We start from the raw sequence: 15,362 nt of genomic DNA on the forward strand, positions 1-15,362 counted from the left end.
CTTCTGTTGTGTCAAATGTCAACTTCAGTAAAGAGTAAAAAGGATGAAATTATGTGTTCCTCAATTCTTTTAATAACTTAATATAAGGAAAGAAAATACCCTAAGATTTGAGAGTTTCTTTTTTTACTGATTTTGCTGTAAGAGTTTTTTAGCATATGCAATTTATGCAGCAATTACCCAATAATTGCTTCCAATTAAACAGTCATAAATAGTGATGCACCAGTAAAACATTAAGTGTTTTACAGAGAAGTAGTACTGCCCTTTCTTTGGCAATGCTCTGTGATTGTTCCTTTTGAAACAGAAATATCTGCCATTATCAGTGCTTTTTCACAACTTGACAGACTATGTTCATATCCACTTAGAAATATTTATCTTCATGCATAGAAACCCGTAGACCTAAAATCCCCAAAAATTGACATCTTATTCAAATGGGAAGAATTTGCAATTAGAGTGTTATACAGTGCCTGGACAGCAACTGATTCAAAAATATTAAGTGTTATTTGCTAAGTGATTATGATGTGTATTTGGTACAATTATTTTTCTTTACTGTGGTTGACCCTTTCTCTGCTTCCATTTAAACCATGATATGAAAGGATTACATTTAAAAACTAGGAAGTGTTTGCCATCACTTGCAGACCACTGAAATTTTTCAAGTTTATGAACCTCTCTGAGCTCTTTGCAGACTTCCTCTATCAACATCCATGATGATATATTGATTAATTTTTCTGAACATTCACAAAGTGCTCAAGAATATTAATCAAACTCTAGCAGGATGTAAAATCCAACTAGACAAAGTGGCTGCTATTATCCCTTTAAAATCCAAGTATTGTTTGTATATGCTGTACATTTAAAAAGGGGGTGTTTTTTGGTCAATGACAATTTTCATTTGCATTTTCCTTTCAGAATTATATATACAATATATATTGCATTTTCCTTTCAGAATTTAATGTATCATATATAATTATATTATATATAATTATATATATAATTATATTATATATAATTATATATTCTGAATATATGTATCTTTATATACATTCAGAAACTTAGAAACTTATTTATATAGATTTAAAAAACTAACATAGAAGGCTTGATTATATTGTCCAAATTAATAGTCTCCCTGCACAACTCTGAAAGCACATTAGGACAATCTAGATCTAATGAAGGAGCAAGTGCAGAATCTCCTCGCACTGTTCAGACAGCCCAGTTTGTTACTGACACATCATTCTATGTGAAAAATAGCAGCACATTAGATTTTCAGATATTCTGTGTAATGGCTACTAGAAAAAAAGTTTGGGATTGACTGATGGATTTTAATGCCCTGTGGATATGCTGCTTAGTTGTATGAGATTGCATATCAGTGTTGTTTCTCTTGAATTTCCCCTTAAATGTAGTGATGCTACCGATAATTTGGCCAATTTTACACTAATTTTACAGTTCAGGAATCCAGTTCATATGGACTTTTTTGGCTACCAAGATCTAAAAGCTTTGTTAAAATCAAGATAAGTTACATCATCTACTTTCACTTTTGTCTATAGAACTGTTCATTTGATTTTAGAAACAACTACTTTAATCAAGTGTGATTTGCTAAATTGCCTCTTTATTCTGTAGTTGGAATATTAAATAGTGTCGGCTACAAATTATTTTAAATATTATATTTAATATATTATTTGTAATATGTTCATAGTGGTTTCTGAGAATAGTTTGAGTTGGAAGGGACCTTAAAGACCAGGCTGGATGGGGCTTTGAACAACCTGATGTAGTGGAAGATGTCCCTGCCCATCACAAGAGAGTTAGAACAAAGATTTATTTTCCATCTAGGCTTGGAAAATCAAGTTGCATTTCTAGTTAGTGTTGTCACGAAAGCACATGACTCAGTAAAAATTTTCCTTGTAGGTTTGTCTGTCTCTAATCCCAAAAATGAAACTCAGTTTAAACTGTACTGTTATTTGAATGACAAGTAAATCCAGCAGTAAATGCTAGTCACCCTGATCAGAAGACAGAAAGTATGATCCCTCACTAGAAGCCAAATTTGCATTTAATCTATCTCTTATAGAAGTTTTATGATAGTTACTCAGATGACATCAGTACAAATAGGTGAAGTAGGGATATAAATGGGTGTTATAAAACAGTGTTTTTCCTGTAGTAGTGTAAATTATTGTTATCCAGATTGGTAATCAAAGAATTTAATAGAGATGGTGCAATACAAAAGCGTTGATAGTAAATTTGCTTGAGCAGGAAACAGATGGTCCAGACTTTTCAGCTCTGCAGTTTAGATCATTAGTCTAACTGCAGTAAAAAAAGGTCTTTGTAATGCCAGTGCATTTACCTTATTACTCCTGGGTAAGTCATTCTTGTTAAAATCATGAAAGAAATAATGTTGTATGTGTGTGCTTTTATATAGGAGACTATATTAGTAGCTGATACAATTGCCACATCAAAACCATAAGAGGAATATTTTAAAAAATGCAGAAAAAGATCTTGTTTGGATTTTAGGTAGAATAAAATCTCTTGTGGTCGGAGGAGAGCACATGAATACAAAAAATACTCAGTCTTGAATGCATGAGCCTTATGTTTTTGCCTGTTTTTTAAATACAGCAAACAATTTGCTGTATCACTCTACAGATTCATGTGGCTATTAAATGATTATAAAAGATAAGATAAAATATTTGGCTCCCATATAATATTAGAATTTAACTGAACAAATCCAGCAAGATGACATCATATACAAGTTATGGCAAAAACTACTTTCTATGGCATTTTATAGAAATGAATGGAAAAAATATAAATATTTCAGTCTCTATGCCCACCTAGATGGAACTAAAGATTCATATAGGAGGAATGTTTTCTATATCACTACAAAAGAGTCTTAGACATTAGTATCATGCAAATATATCAGTTGCTTAGAAATTCTCTTTAAATGCTGACTATTAAGTATTCATAAGGAGAATATAGATTCTACTGTTGCCTTAAGCAGAAATTCTCTACAGCATTTCAAGGTAGCACTGGTGTTATTCAATTGGTTGAAAAATTCTGAATGAGACTTTTTCAGAATATTAAGTTTCTCTATCTTCTAGACTTCATCAAGATTTTCTTTTTTAAATTTTTGGTGTGTGTATGAAATGTTTTTCAAGAAATGTATCAATTCTGAAAATTTATTGCAACAATTTTAGCATGAATTTCTAAACTTCTAGATGGAATCAAGGGGTCCTAAGTTGGCCAAAATTGTTCATTAAAGCAGCAGAGAGAATGCAGCTGGGACACTGAACCATCATCCTAGAATTTCCAGGTGCTAGAATGTGGAGCAGGGATCTGTGTGGCTCAGACAGCAGCAATGCTGCCATGTCAAACAGCTAACAAGCAGTGTGCAGAAATTCCTGATTATATTGGTGACATCAGGTGGTGTACCTTAATAGTTTGTACTCAATGCCTGGAAAAACTATTTGCATGAAATCTGTAAATTCCATCTGCATGGATGGAATGTAGCAGAATAGATAGTGATGAAGATAATCTCACCCCTAAGGAGTTACAGCTGCACTAATTACCAAGAATTAGGAACAGGCCTGCCCTTGATAGGCCACAGCTAGGTCCAGTTAGGATGGGTAAAAGAGCAGGTTGGCTGGTCGAGAAGTTAGGGTTTGTTGGTTGTGGTGTGAGGAAGGGGTCAGTACTGTGAGGATCTGCCCGTGAGAAATCACCAAGAAGGTATGGAGCTTCTGCAATAAGGTGACAACAAAAATCAACCTGTATTTCACCTGAGTCTGTAATGAATTTGGTTGCTGCTTGTTGAGCTCTGTGTTCAATGTTGATTAGATAAAGTTTGTAAAACTTATGTTTCCATTTAGTCTATTTCACAACACTTGTACATAATTCAATTTTATTCTCGTGTAGAATATTTATACAACCTGCTTTCTGGTAGTTTATTACATACACAGCTGGAAATAAAAATTAATTTGGTGCAGTCTTTCATATTTGTTCATTTTAATATTGTGAATTAGAAAGGTGCTACATGTTGAAATTATTTATACCTATTTTTGCATTTCTTATCAAAATGGATGCCATAGAATCATATAAATCCTAGGAAGAAAGATATATATTTAACATAGTCTATAAATTGCAAGGAGCTTGAAGGATTAACAGCAAATCATTCTTTTATCATTAGCATTTTCTTTAACTCTGCTGTCAGATTTCTAAATAAGTGAATAAAAATCTTATTTCATTAGGTGCTGGCTATTGTCTTTAAAGATGACATCTTTCAAGGTAAATTATTTGAAAAATTTGAATTAGTTTAGGTAATGGCTAGGCAGGGAAAGGTAATAGGAAAAAAGTCCTTAAAAGATAGTCTCCTAGACTAGTGGGAGATTTCATTGCTTGTGGGTTTTGGTTTTTTGTTTTTTTTTTTGGGGGGGGGGGGTGTTTGGTTGGTGTTTGTGTGTTGGGTTTTTTTTTTCCTTTTTTCCCCCATTTCTGGTAATTTTCATTTCACAGTGTAATTGACTGATTTTAGTTACATGTAGTTGCTTTTCTTTTATATAGCCATTGATGAGGTTGTACCAATGCATGCAGTGTGGGTAATCAACAGGAGGACTTAGAAAACATGATGCAGTTAGAAATCTGTGACCTAACTGCTCTCATTGAAACATGGTGGGATGAGTTACAGAACTAGAACCCTACCAGTGAGGGCTGCAAGCTTTTCAGAAGGATAGGCTGGGAAGGAGGGGCACAGCTATTGCTGTGTTGGAATTGTGTTAAGGAATGGAGAGACTGTGAAGAGCTGCCTCTGAGTAACAGCTGTGAGCAGGTTAAGGGCCTGTGGGTGAAAATGAAGGCCAGGACCAACAAAGGGCACTTTTCAGCTGGAGTCTTCTGTGGGTGCCTGACCCCATGAGGTTCTTGCTTCAGACACAGCAAGTGTCACACTCACAAGCTCCCATCCTGATGGGGGGCTTCAGCCACCTGGATACCTGCTGGGAAAGCAATACAGCTGCAAGGAGTCCAGGGTCTCCTGGAGGGCATAGAGGCCTCCTTCCAGGTCCAGGTATTGGATAAACCAGTCAGAAGTGAGCCCTGAGGGACAGTAATACCAGTAGGTAGAAGAATGTGGGATATGACAAAATTTGAGAGGTTTGAAACAGAGATTGTGCAACTTGTTTTAGGTTTACTACATGAAGGCATTGTGTTTTCTCAGATTTGCTGCACATAATGAATGGCATTATAGAAAAGATTGCAGAGCAAATAATGAAATCTAGAGAAATTTGTTGTGTTCAATCTAGAACTGAAAATGTTTATTTTAGAGCAATGCCTTTCTTGCTTTACTAAGTGGATACATAGGAGCATGGAAACTAAAATCCTTTGGTCTTGCTTCAGTTAGCTACAAAAGGTCATCTTCATTCTGTTCAGCCATACCTTCCTTTTCTTCTCTGTATAAAAATTAAGACTAAGAAAGCTGACTGTGAGAGTGCTAGAAGAATACATCACTATCTCCTCAAATCAGACCGTACAGAGCAAGAAAAATACAAAATCTTGCTCAATAATCAGAAGTTCAAGCTCAGTGCTGCTCTCCATGCTTTTTCTGGCTCACTGATGTTATCCAACTGTGGACAGAACTCAGCAGAGATTAAATAAAAATGTTTTCAGTGAAATCCTCTACACTTACACTTCTGGTATGAAAGTCCCTGAAACATCTGGGTTTACTATTTTTCTCTCTATCAGAAGCCTTAACACCAGACTTCCAAGCTGTAGTCTGAAACCATTATCTATCCGTTATGGAGGTTTTTTGCAAGACCTTTTTTTTATATATTTTTTTCTTTATTCATCTTAGAGAGTGTGGCAGTGTGTGGGTGAATTTATTTCTTATGATGTAGTTTTGACAGAATTATACTGCAGTCCTATCTCATGTTCCTCCATAGGGAATCCCAGAAGTCCACTTGAATCAGCCAATGCATCCATTGTCTCTCCAATTATATGTGACAAGGTACATATAAAGAATGGATATGGTCAGTTCTTTTCTGTTGCTTGAGTGAAATGGAAGTTTATCAGGTTCTATGGCTGCACTTTCTATAATTATGTCATGAATCCCAAAATACTTATTTTAGCTGAATGTGAATCTTTACTGGTAACTCACCTCAATACACCATGGCATTAATTCTGTTCCCTACTGCTACCAGGTCATTTCTTAATTTTATCACAGAAAAAAGCCAAATCTAATAGTGCCCTTGTCTCTGGCCATATACGACCATTCCAAAAGGAGCTTATTTAAGAGCAGAGAATCTAAACTGAGCAGTGTATGTGGTTTTAAATGTAAATTAATTGCCTCAAAAATTCTAGGCTTTTTGCAATGGAGCACAGCATCCTCTGCCCTTTAGTAACAAGCTGATATGTGCTGCTGCCTTGCAGACTGAGTTGAAATAATTTATTTTGGCTCTTTTTTAGATATTTTCCGTTGACTACTTTGTTGAAACCAGCATCTCGCCAAGAATTTTTTTAGCTGTCACCTAAATGGAAGTTAACAATGACATATCAGGAAAAAAACACAGATATTCTGCAAGACATAATTTCTTATTATCTTAGCATAAAGCCTATGACTCATTTTCTGAATTTGTCCTCTTTGTAATCCTCACCATTAACATGCTTGCAATTGTAAAGCTATGAAGACAAAAAAAAAATCTTTTTTGGTCTTATTTTTTTAGGGTGCTCACAAAAGCCAAAAATAGTCTGATACTCTGATTTTGGATTCACATATATTGTTGGACTTTCCTATGTTTTCTGTATGAAACTTACTAGAAGTCATGCCAGTAGAAAGCAGCCTGAACAATGAACTATCAAAAGTTAATTTCTCCCCAACTTGCTGTGTACAAATGTGTTTTAATGAGCTGCATAGCATTCATTAGAAGATCTTTTCCTGAAGAAATACAATGTAGATTTTTACAGCTTAAAAGAAATCTATTTGAATAAAGTAAACCTCTCATCTTTGCATTCTTTGAAATGAATAATGGTGCTTACTTTAAGAGGTCTTGAAAAGAACAGAAATCTTGCTCAGGTTCTAGTATAATAACCTTCATATAATGCTGTGTCCTTTCCTTTCTGAATGGCACTGGTAATTGATACTGACATACAAGGAAAAAGCCAAGTTCCATCCATCGTAGCAGAGACAAATTTTATCAAGGACTATAATGAGCTTTGGCTTCCTAGCTTTATTTGCAACAAAGTACTGCCAATCTTATTGAAATAAAGAAGTGTGTTCAAATCATTACATGTTAATCTGGTGTAAAATTATCTTTGACAGAAAGGTAGAAGATGTGAATGTTCTATTTTGAAAATTATGTTATGACATCACTAGTGATTCACAGAATATGCACAGATAATTTAGTGAAGAGCCATTACTGGGACCTATTTAAACTACAGCCATTTTTTATCAGAAATATATTTCTGAATATATATATATCTATCTATTTATACATCTTTCTAATATATATATATGAGAAAGAAAGGGGAGAGGGTCAAGCTGCACAGAGTTACCTGCAAGACATCTCAAATCTTCAAGACATATTAGAAACCACATTGAAACATTATATTAGAAACCATATTTACATTAGAAACCATGTTGAAATATGAGAATGAAGCAAATGTGATGAATTTCTTATCAATGAACACAACTGTTTTAAAACTTCACAAGTTACTAAAGTATTTAATAAAATAGGACCCAAAAATATCTGAAGTGACTGAAGAGCATTAATACTAATATATAAGATTTAAATTGTGACTTTCTGGTGCCTTATATTCAGATGTTTTTCATCAGGTAAAATAAATGGGTTTGAATTTGCTGGTGAAATTCAGAGATGATAGTGAGTACAGTGGCACTCAAAATATAGAAATAAAAGACTATGGGCAGTATCAAAAGGACAACTTGGAAACCTGGCAAGCACTTCCCATATTTAAGCTCCTTTTGTTGTTCTCTGATAAATAAAACCAGTACATTGTGACACAATATATGAAAATGCTGTAAAGGTTCTTTGTGATACAAGCAGTTGAAAATAGATGTGATCATGTTGCTGGCTTGTATATATAAAATACTCAGAAAATATGCTTTGACCGTGTAAGTAGCAAATTTTCCAAACACCTTAACCACCACCTTAATTTTCAGAATTTGTTCGGGAGAAGGAATCATCTCAGAAAATGAAAAGTTAAAGAGAACATTGCCATTCTGGGGGTAAATTGTGTTGCAATGCATTCTATAGTCTAGAAAACTAAAAGCAATTTGAAACCCAAATAACTTTTGGTAAAAGAGGTTTAATTAATTTACATCACTTTCAGTGTGTATGCTGGGCTGGTAAATTTTATTTAATGTGCATATTTAACTGCATTCCACATCAAAATCCACTACAGAAAATAACACTTTAAATGCATTAGCCATATCACACCAATGCACATACCTGCACTGTTGGAAAGCCTTTTTTGTTTGGCAAGGGCTTAACTACAGATCACCATAAATGAGAGGTATTAAAGGAGCCTGAGCTGGCCACTCACAAAATTATCTGTGTCTGTTTCTTTCAAGTGATCAGACAGGAACTGGGGAAGAGGGTGAGAAGAGGCTTGGCATTCACTCACTGATAATATCTGACAAGACATGGTGATGCAGTCAGGAAGTGTCCAGGACCAGCAGAACATGAGCCAGCTGCAATCTAAAAATGGGAGGTTATTACATCCCATAACCTGCACATTGCAGTACATATTATACTGGAGAAGTAGTCTTGATTCTTCACAGAATCTAACAATCAATTCCTGTCTAAATCAAAGTCTGTCTGCCCTTTGAAGGAATAAACACGTATTGCCCCTTATGACAAGGATCTTGTCATTTACAATTTAGAAAAATATTAACAGTTTCTACTGCCAAGAACAATATTTTTTTATTTACTTACTTGCTTGCTAACTACACTCCAGTGTAGACGTGATTTTCCATGATGCCTTTCTATCAATATTCCCACAGCATGTGTGTGAATATTCATGATGCTACACTTCTCTGGATGTTCTTGGATAAAGCCAGTGTCTGCAATTGAGAGGATGATAAAATCAGAGCCCTTACTGAGGGAATGTTACTGCTTAGTGAAGGTCAAGGGACTGAGCTTTATGAGTAGGGGTATCTCTTCTAGTTGTATAATCCTGTTTTAAGTCAGCAACTAAAAAAGTTTACAGTGTAAGAAAATAAAACAGAATTGAAACAGAATCCTACTGTTTGCACGTGTCTCTGCAGATAATGTCTTAAGGCTTACAAAGCAGCCTTTTACAGCTCTCTGATAGTCACATCTAAATTATTTTCATACTGATTGTGCTTGAGAAATCCAAGTTTTTTATGAATATGATATTGAGCTTAGTAGAATTAAAACTAATGGAACAACCTGGTGACTGCATGAATTATGTAGTACTTTAATTACTTACTTTTGATGATTGACTCAATTCATACAGATTAGTGCTCATGTAAACTAGAATTGCAATAGTGAAAGAGAAGAGAATATAGATGGTATGGTATCATTTTCCTCTCTTGTTTTATTTGTATCCCTTTATAGTTTAAAATATTTGCATCTGGTATGTGACCACATATCAAAGCTGTGCATTGATAATGTACATGGAACATACTTGAAAGGAAAGCAAATTTTCCAAAAGAAAAACATAAAAACACAATGCTGTCAAAAATATTGTTCTCCCATGTGTTATTATTTCATTTTTTAAAAGCTTTGCCCAAACTTTAAAGCTGCAATCTTGCTTATAGAAAGCTCTTTTCTGACTGTTTTCTTCAGACTGGATTGATACATGTAATTTCAGTTAGTCTTTCTTGCTGGTACTAGAGAAGTATCTTTGTGTAATCCTGTGCCATCTTAGGTAATGTGCCTCAGCAATGGATTCAGTACCATTGGCTACTCCCAAGATGTGTTTGGCAGCTGTAGACTCCAGATGGTGAACTAAAAAACTCTGCTTTTCTGCAGCATCTGGGTATGTGGCTGCCTTTCTTGTTTTCTGTTCAACGTACTTGGCTTGTTTCCCTGTTCTATATCAGAAGATAGATAGTAGATATCAAAATACTTGTGAGAAGGGCTCTTTTTAGGGTGTATTTTCTTGTTAGTGAAAAGTGATTAATCTTTCTGATCTGCTTCAGAAATTTAAAAGTTTTGGGATGAAAGTGGTAAAATAGGAAGCGTGGTTTTGTTGTTCTGAATTGTGTATCCCATTGACTGAATACCCTTTAGTGATTTAGAGGCCAACTAATTTCATTAGAAAATACTCTGGCTTTGACATGTTTAGAGAATTAAGCAGCCTAAGTAGGAATGATCTGGAGATAATCTTCAGCAGATTCACACCTCAACTAAAACCATAAATTTAAATTCACTCTTGGAGTAATTTGCAAGGCTTGTGCAGGCCTTCAAGAAGTTCAGATAAGGGCTGTAAAGTATGAGTGTTCTGCAGTAAAATTTGAGGTGTGTGAATTTAGAATGAAGAGCACCTATCAACTTAGTCCTGCTTTATCAAGAGCTTGATCTATACAAAAACAAAGATGTTTTTTCTGTGTTAAGAAAAGGAAGCTGTTACTCACCTGTTAATATCAGAGTAAAAACTTGATCCTTCATTCCTTTTTATTATTATTATTATAGGGAAAAAACCACAGAATCTATTTTATTTTTTATTTGACAGTGTGAAAAATAATATTAGTCAGTCCTTGCACTTAGGTTATTGGATATTGGTTTTGAATATGCTAGGAAGATCCATTCTAGCAATCCAAGCAAAGGCTGGTTACAGTTGTCTATATGCACCATATCAGATCTCTTCTAAGAGAAATCATGCAATAAATGCTATTTAGCAAGTTCCGAGTGAGAATAGATGGGATACAGGTGGGTCATACAATTTTCAAAGGTTATGCAAGCCTATGCAAAGAGGAATGAAGGTTGGTATTTTCCACCTCTGAAGACTTTCACTGATAGACTGCATTTGTTCATGCTTGAAGAAAAATTGTCATGGGCAAAAGAGAAATCATGTATGCAGGAAATTCAAACTTAGTTATTAAAATAAGTGTTATATCTTATTATCAAGTTAAAAAAATAATCTACCCCTGTGTTTGCAGAAGAAATTTTAAATCATAGAATCAAGAATGAGAATAAAGGCTTGCTATTAAACTTCATAGAATGACATTTTTACTTATGATTTTTTTTTCTGACAATTGAAAATCCCAAAAGGAGTTTGACAAATTAAGGTACTCAGATCCCAGTTGTAGAACTCCCAAGTCAAAGACTTGAGAGTAGGATTTCTTATACCTCCATTTCACAGAAAGAACTATTTGGTTGCAATAGATATTTTTGATTCTACTCTATAATAACTCATAGAAAATAGCCAAGTATAAGTATCATTATTTGTAATACATCCAAAGTGATATCAACTTCTGCAGCTTCATTTTTCTGGCACAATCTCACACATTTTTTCTGTGAGTAGTTTGAAAAGTACTTTTTTTTTATAATTGCTCTCTGAAAACCTGTAAATTTTTTCTGTTAATAAATATGTCAAATACCCTTGGTCTTACCCAAATGTTTGCTTATTGTTAGTTTGTGTAAGTTAGTTTATGTAATTGTACATGACAGAAGCAATACAAATATAATTTATAGTACTATTTGACTTCATAGTACATTTGTCTGTCATTTATTCTGTGTGTTGCACCGACTCCAGTATTTGTTTTAAAAAAAGCTCTACTGTACTGTAGAGCAGTGGAAGTTTTCTAACTGCATTGAAAATTAATACATATGGCTTGCATACATTGATACTAAAAAAATCATAAATGCTTCATGGGCTCTGAAACTTAGAATATAATTACAGTTACGTAAAAGTATGCTAGATTGTGATTTATAGCCACTAATATTTAAAAATATTCACTTGCATTAAAGAATTTTTTATATATTAATAGATCCATGCTTTTGAATAATGAAGGCTAGAGGATTTAAGATACTGTTGTCGAAATGACCACAGCAAAGGATGTAGATTTCTACAGATAGCTCTGATCCCATTCATATCCTATTCCTTTAATACATCAGGTGCTTGTCATTTCTCTGGCCTTAAAGGGATTGAGGCTAAACTGAGGAGACCAGACCATATCTAAATATGCTAATTTACCCAGGCTGTAGAGGAATGTAAGAAATAGCAGCTATGACTCTGCACTACTTCACCTTCTACTTTAGGATGGCTCTTCCTCAGGGATGAAGTTGTTTTCTCTCATTTCACACATATTGATTTGTTTTGTGTAATGCTTCCTTGTACAGCTTTTGTAAGCTGATAATTCAATTTGCATTCCAATTGTCCAGTTTAACTGTGGTAAGGGGAGATTTGGCAAAAAGCATTGTACAGTGTAAAAATGCAATTAGTCATGAGGTTAGTCTTAGTGCTTCATTTTTCTGGATAATGAGTAGATTATCATAAGTACCATGTTACTATTGATTTTGGTTTTCAATTGATGTTTGTAGCCTTTGGGGGGCTTTTTTGATATTTGAATAATGCATATCCAAACAAAACTTTACTGCTTAAAATTTTTGGTTGTTCATGGAAAAATTTTCAAAGGAGTAGCCACAGAAACTGGTACTTAAAATCCTTCCAAAGAACTTCTTTTTGTTAGTTACAGTAGAATTTATATAGTACTGCTTAAAATAAATTCATCTTCATAAAAAGTGAAGTACAATAAGCTGTCATACTAGTTTCTGACAGCATAGATTTTTCTGTTAGGATAATAGCTTTGCTTTTTTGGGATGCCATGTTAGCAATTCAGAGTATCAGAGTATCTACATCTGGGATTTACAAATGTGTCATTTGTAAAATAGCAAACTGTAATAGTGTATGCACATTGTATGGATATTGTGAATTTGTGTTTTGTAAGTTTAGGTGCTGCTTGTAAATCACCTATGATGCCTTTTCAGGATGCCCTGAAATTAGAGTAGAGTATACTAACTGAACCTGATTTTCACAGAACAGTAGAAAAGCTTGGGTTGGAAGGGACCTTAAAGATAATCTAATTCCAGCCCCTTCACTAATGGCAAGGATACTGCTCATTGGATCTGTTTGCTGTGGCCCCATTCAACCTAGCTTTGAACACTTCCATGGATGGTACATCCACAAGTTCTCTGTGAAATACTTTCCAGTGCTGCATTCACAGTAAGATTTTTTTCCCTAGCATTTGATCTAAATCTCACCTCTTTTAGTTTAAAACTGTCCCTCACTGTCCTATCACTATCTGCATGTGTAAATTGTCACTCACCTTCCTTTTCATAATCTCCCTTTAAGTACTGGAAGGCTAGCAGACACTTTTGCCAGATCATCATTGCTATACAAATGATATTCATTAAACAAGTGTCCAGAACGAGGAGTTTCAGCTTAAGCAGTGAGCATAGGGAAAGAGTTATACATATTCCCCTTCTTTACAAGTGTTATGATCCAGTTATTAAAATCTTTACATAACGTGACAATCTCTCACAAGTGACAGAATTACTGCATTTCTTTTACAGTGTCTTATCTGTGTTCTGTTTTTAAATGATCAGAATTACTAGATTCAGACCACATAAAACTTCCATTCTGGTCAGCAAGATCTAATTAACAGTGTCTCTTTTGTTCACATACTCTTTAACATATCTGTTGAAGAGGTGTAATTATACACAGTATTCTGTGATTTTGGCTATGTTTTGGCACTCTTTCCATAAACCTACACAGAATGGTGTCATTGGTTAGAAAGCTATGGTTTTGATATGTGGCCATCAGCCACATATCTCTGTTTAACCAGTTGATAGAGAGATATTTCATTGTAATCTCTCTTTCCTGTTGTGCTGATTTCCAAACATCAAAAATAGTGTAGTTTTTTATGTCTGTGTAGCAGCTATCATAATCACTCTAACGTGATTAGCTTCTCTAAGCAGTACTGCAATTTAATTTAAAAGAAAAAGAAGAGAGGAAGGAGAATTAATTCATCACATAGCTGATAAAAATCTACTATGGCAAATTCATCAAACTTCCTATGTAATATTACCAAGAAAGCCCCTTCATTTGATAATACAGTATATATGGCACCTTGCTTTTATATTTAGTTCCTAGATACTGTATCAAGATTGCTATAGATTTTTTCTTTCACATAATGAGTGGGGTTTTTGATTGTAGTTCCTTAACTTTGACTCCTGTCCATAACTTCAAAGATGGAGCTCCATGAGTCTTTCAAAATAAAGTATAAATCTTTGCAACATTTTCCTAGTCCTTTAATACTTTGTTTCATCCCTTAACTTTCTCCTGTATTTATCAAAGTACTTCTTGATTTTCTCTTGACCTTTACACTTTGAATTTCATATAAAAATGAAAGAGTCAATATTTAAACTCCTAATACTTGATAGGTGCCTGTCTGTTCCACCATGAAGGTTCAGAAGAATGTTTTCACTTTTTAGATGAACTTTTTTCAGAAACAAGTCTCCCATCTTAAAGTATTTTTAATGCTGTGTTGAGTTTGTTTGGCAAGATTTTGACAATGGGGTAGAGGAGGTGAAAGTGGTCTACAGGGGTGGCTTCTCTGAAAAGATGCACACTGAAGAGGGGGGAGTAAGGGTGGCAGAGACAACATGTGATAAACTGACCATGACCCCCATTCCCTGTCTGTCTCTCTGCACCACTGCAGAGGAAAAGGGTAGAAAATTCAGGATTAAATTTAAGTCTCAGAGAGAGAGAGACTTCAATTTTTATTGCTTCTTGGCCTGTTATTTGATGCAGCACAATAATCTGCCTAATTGTTCTAAGTTGTTAAGAGTAATGTTTGTAGTTAAGGGTGGATACAGAACCTAGGTGCCCATCTGGTAGTGTGCATATTTTGTATAAAGTATGTATTTTTTTACCAAGTGAAGCAAGGATAATTATTTCCAGAAAACACTGCATTCAATCATCTCTCTTTTTTTTTTACTTCTTTATTTATGAATAGATAAATTTTCAGAACTATTCTGTATCATTAATCTTGTGCTTTGCTTATTTAAATGTTCAAGACATTTTAATGGCTATAGAAATATATACCAAATACACAGATTAAATGGTAACACTTCATATCAAAACTGGATTTGTTAGTATTGATCAATCAGAAAGGCCACATAAGACACTTATGTTCACTGAGTGAATGGTCACTACACTTAACATAGGTATAACTTTAAGGAGAAGAGGGTGAGATTAATAGAAATAAAATAGGAGAATTGTTCATATATGACCTGTAGAAATGTGCAAGAACTTCTCTAAAAAGGCTGCAATAATTACTTTTTAATGAGATTTCTTCTTTGTTTTACAACAAGAGTGATATTTTGTGTTTATAGGTTGATCTTGTA

At 34.3% G+C, this 15,362-nt stretch overlaps 1 protein-coding gene and 1 long non-coding RNA gene across 4 annotated transcripts in view; both read left to right on the forward strand.

The window, feature by feature from the left end:
- The window catches only part of SGCZ (sarcoglycan zeta), a 395,468-nt gene that overhangs the window by 238,061 nt on the left and 142,045 nt on the right, over positions 1-15,362 (forward strand). The gene's annotated exons all lie outside the window — the stretch shown is intronic.
- Positions 3,607-7,398, forward strand: LOC135299269 (uncharacterized). Its single transcript, XR_010361281.1, has 4 exons — positions 3,607-3,705; positions 4,224-4,260; positions 5,910-5,974; positions 6,433-7,398. It is a non-coding gene; the product is annotated as an uncharacterized LOC135299269 (long non-coding RNA).

The sequence above is a fragment of the Passer domesticus genome, chromosome 4 (genome assembly GCF_036417665.1).
Source record: "Passer domesticus isolate bPasDom1 chromosome 4, bPasDom1.hap1, whole genome shotgun sequence".
Taxonomy (NCBI): domain Eukaryota; kingdom Metazoa; phylum Chordata; class Aves; order Passeriformes; family Passeridae; genus Passer; species Passer domesticus.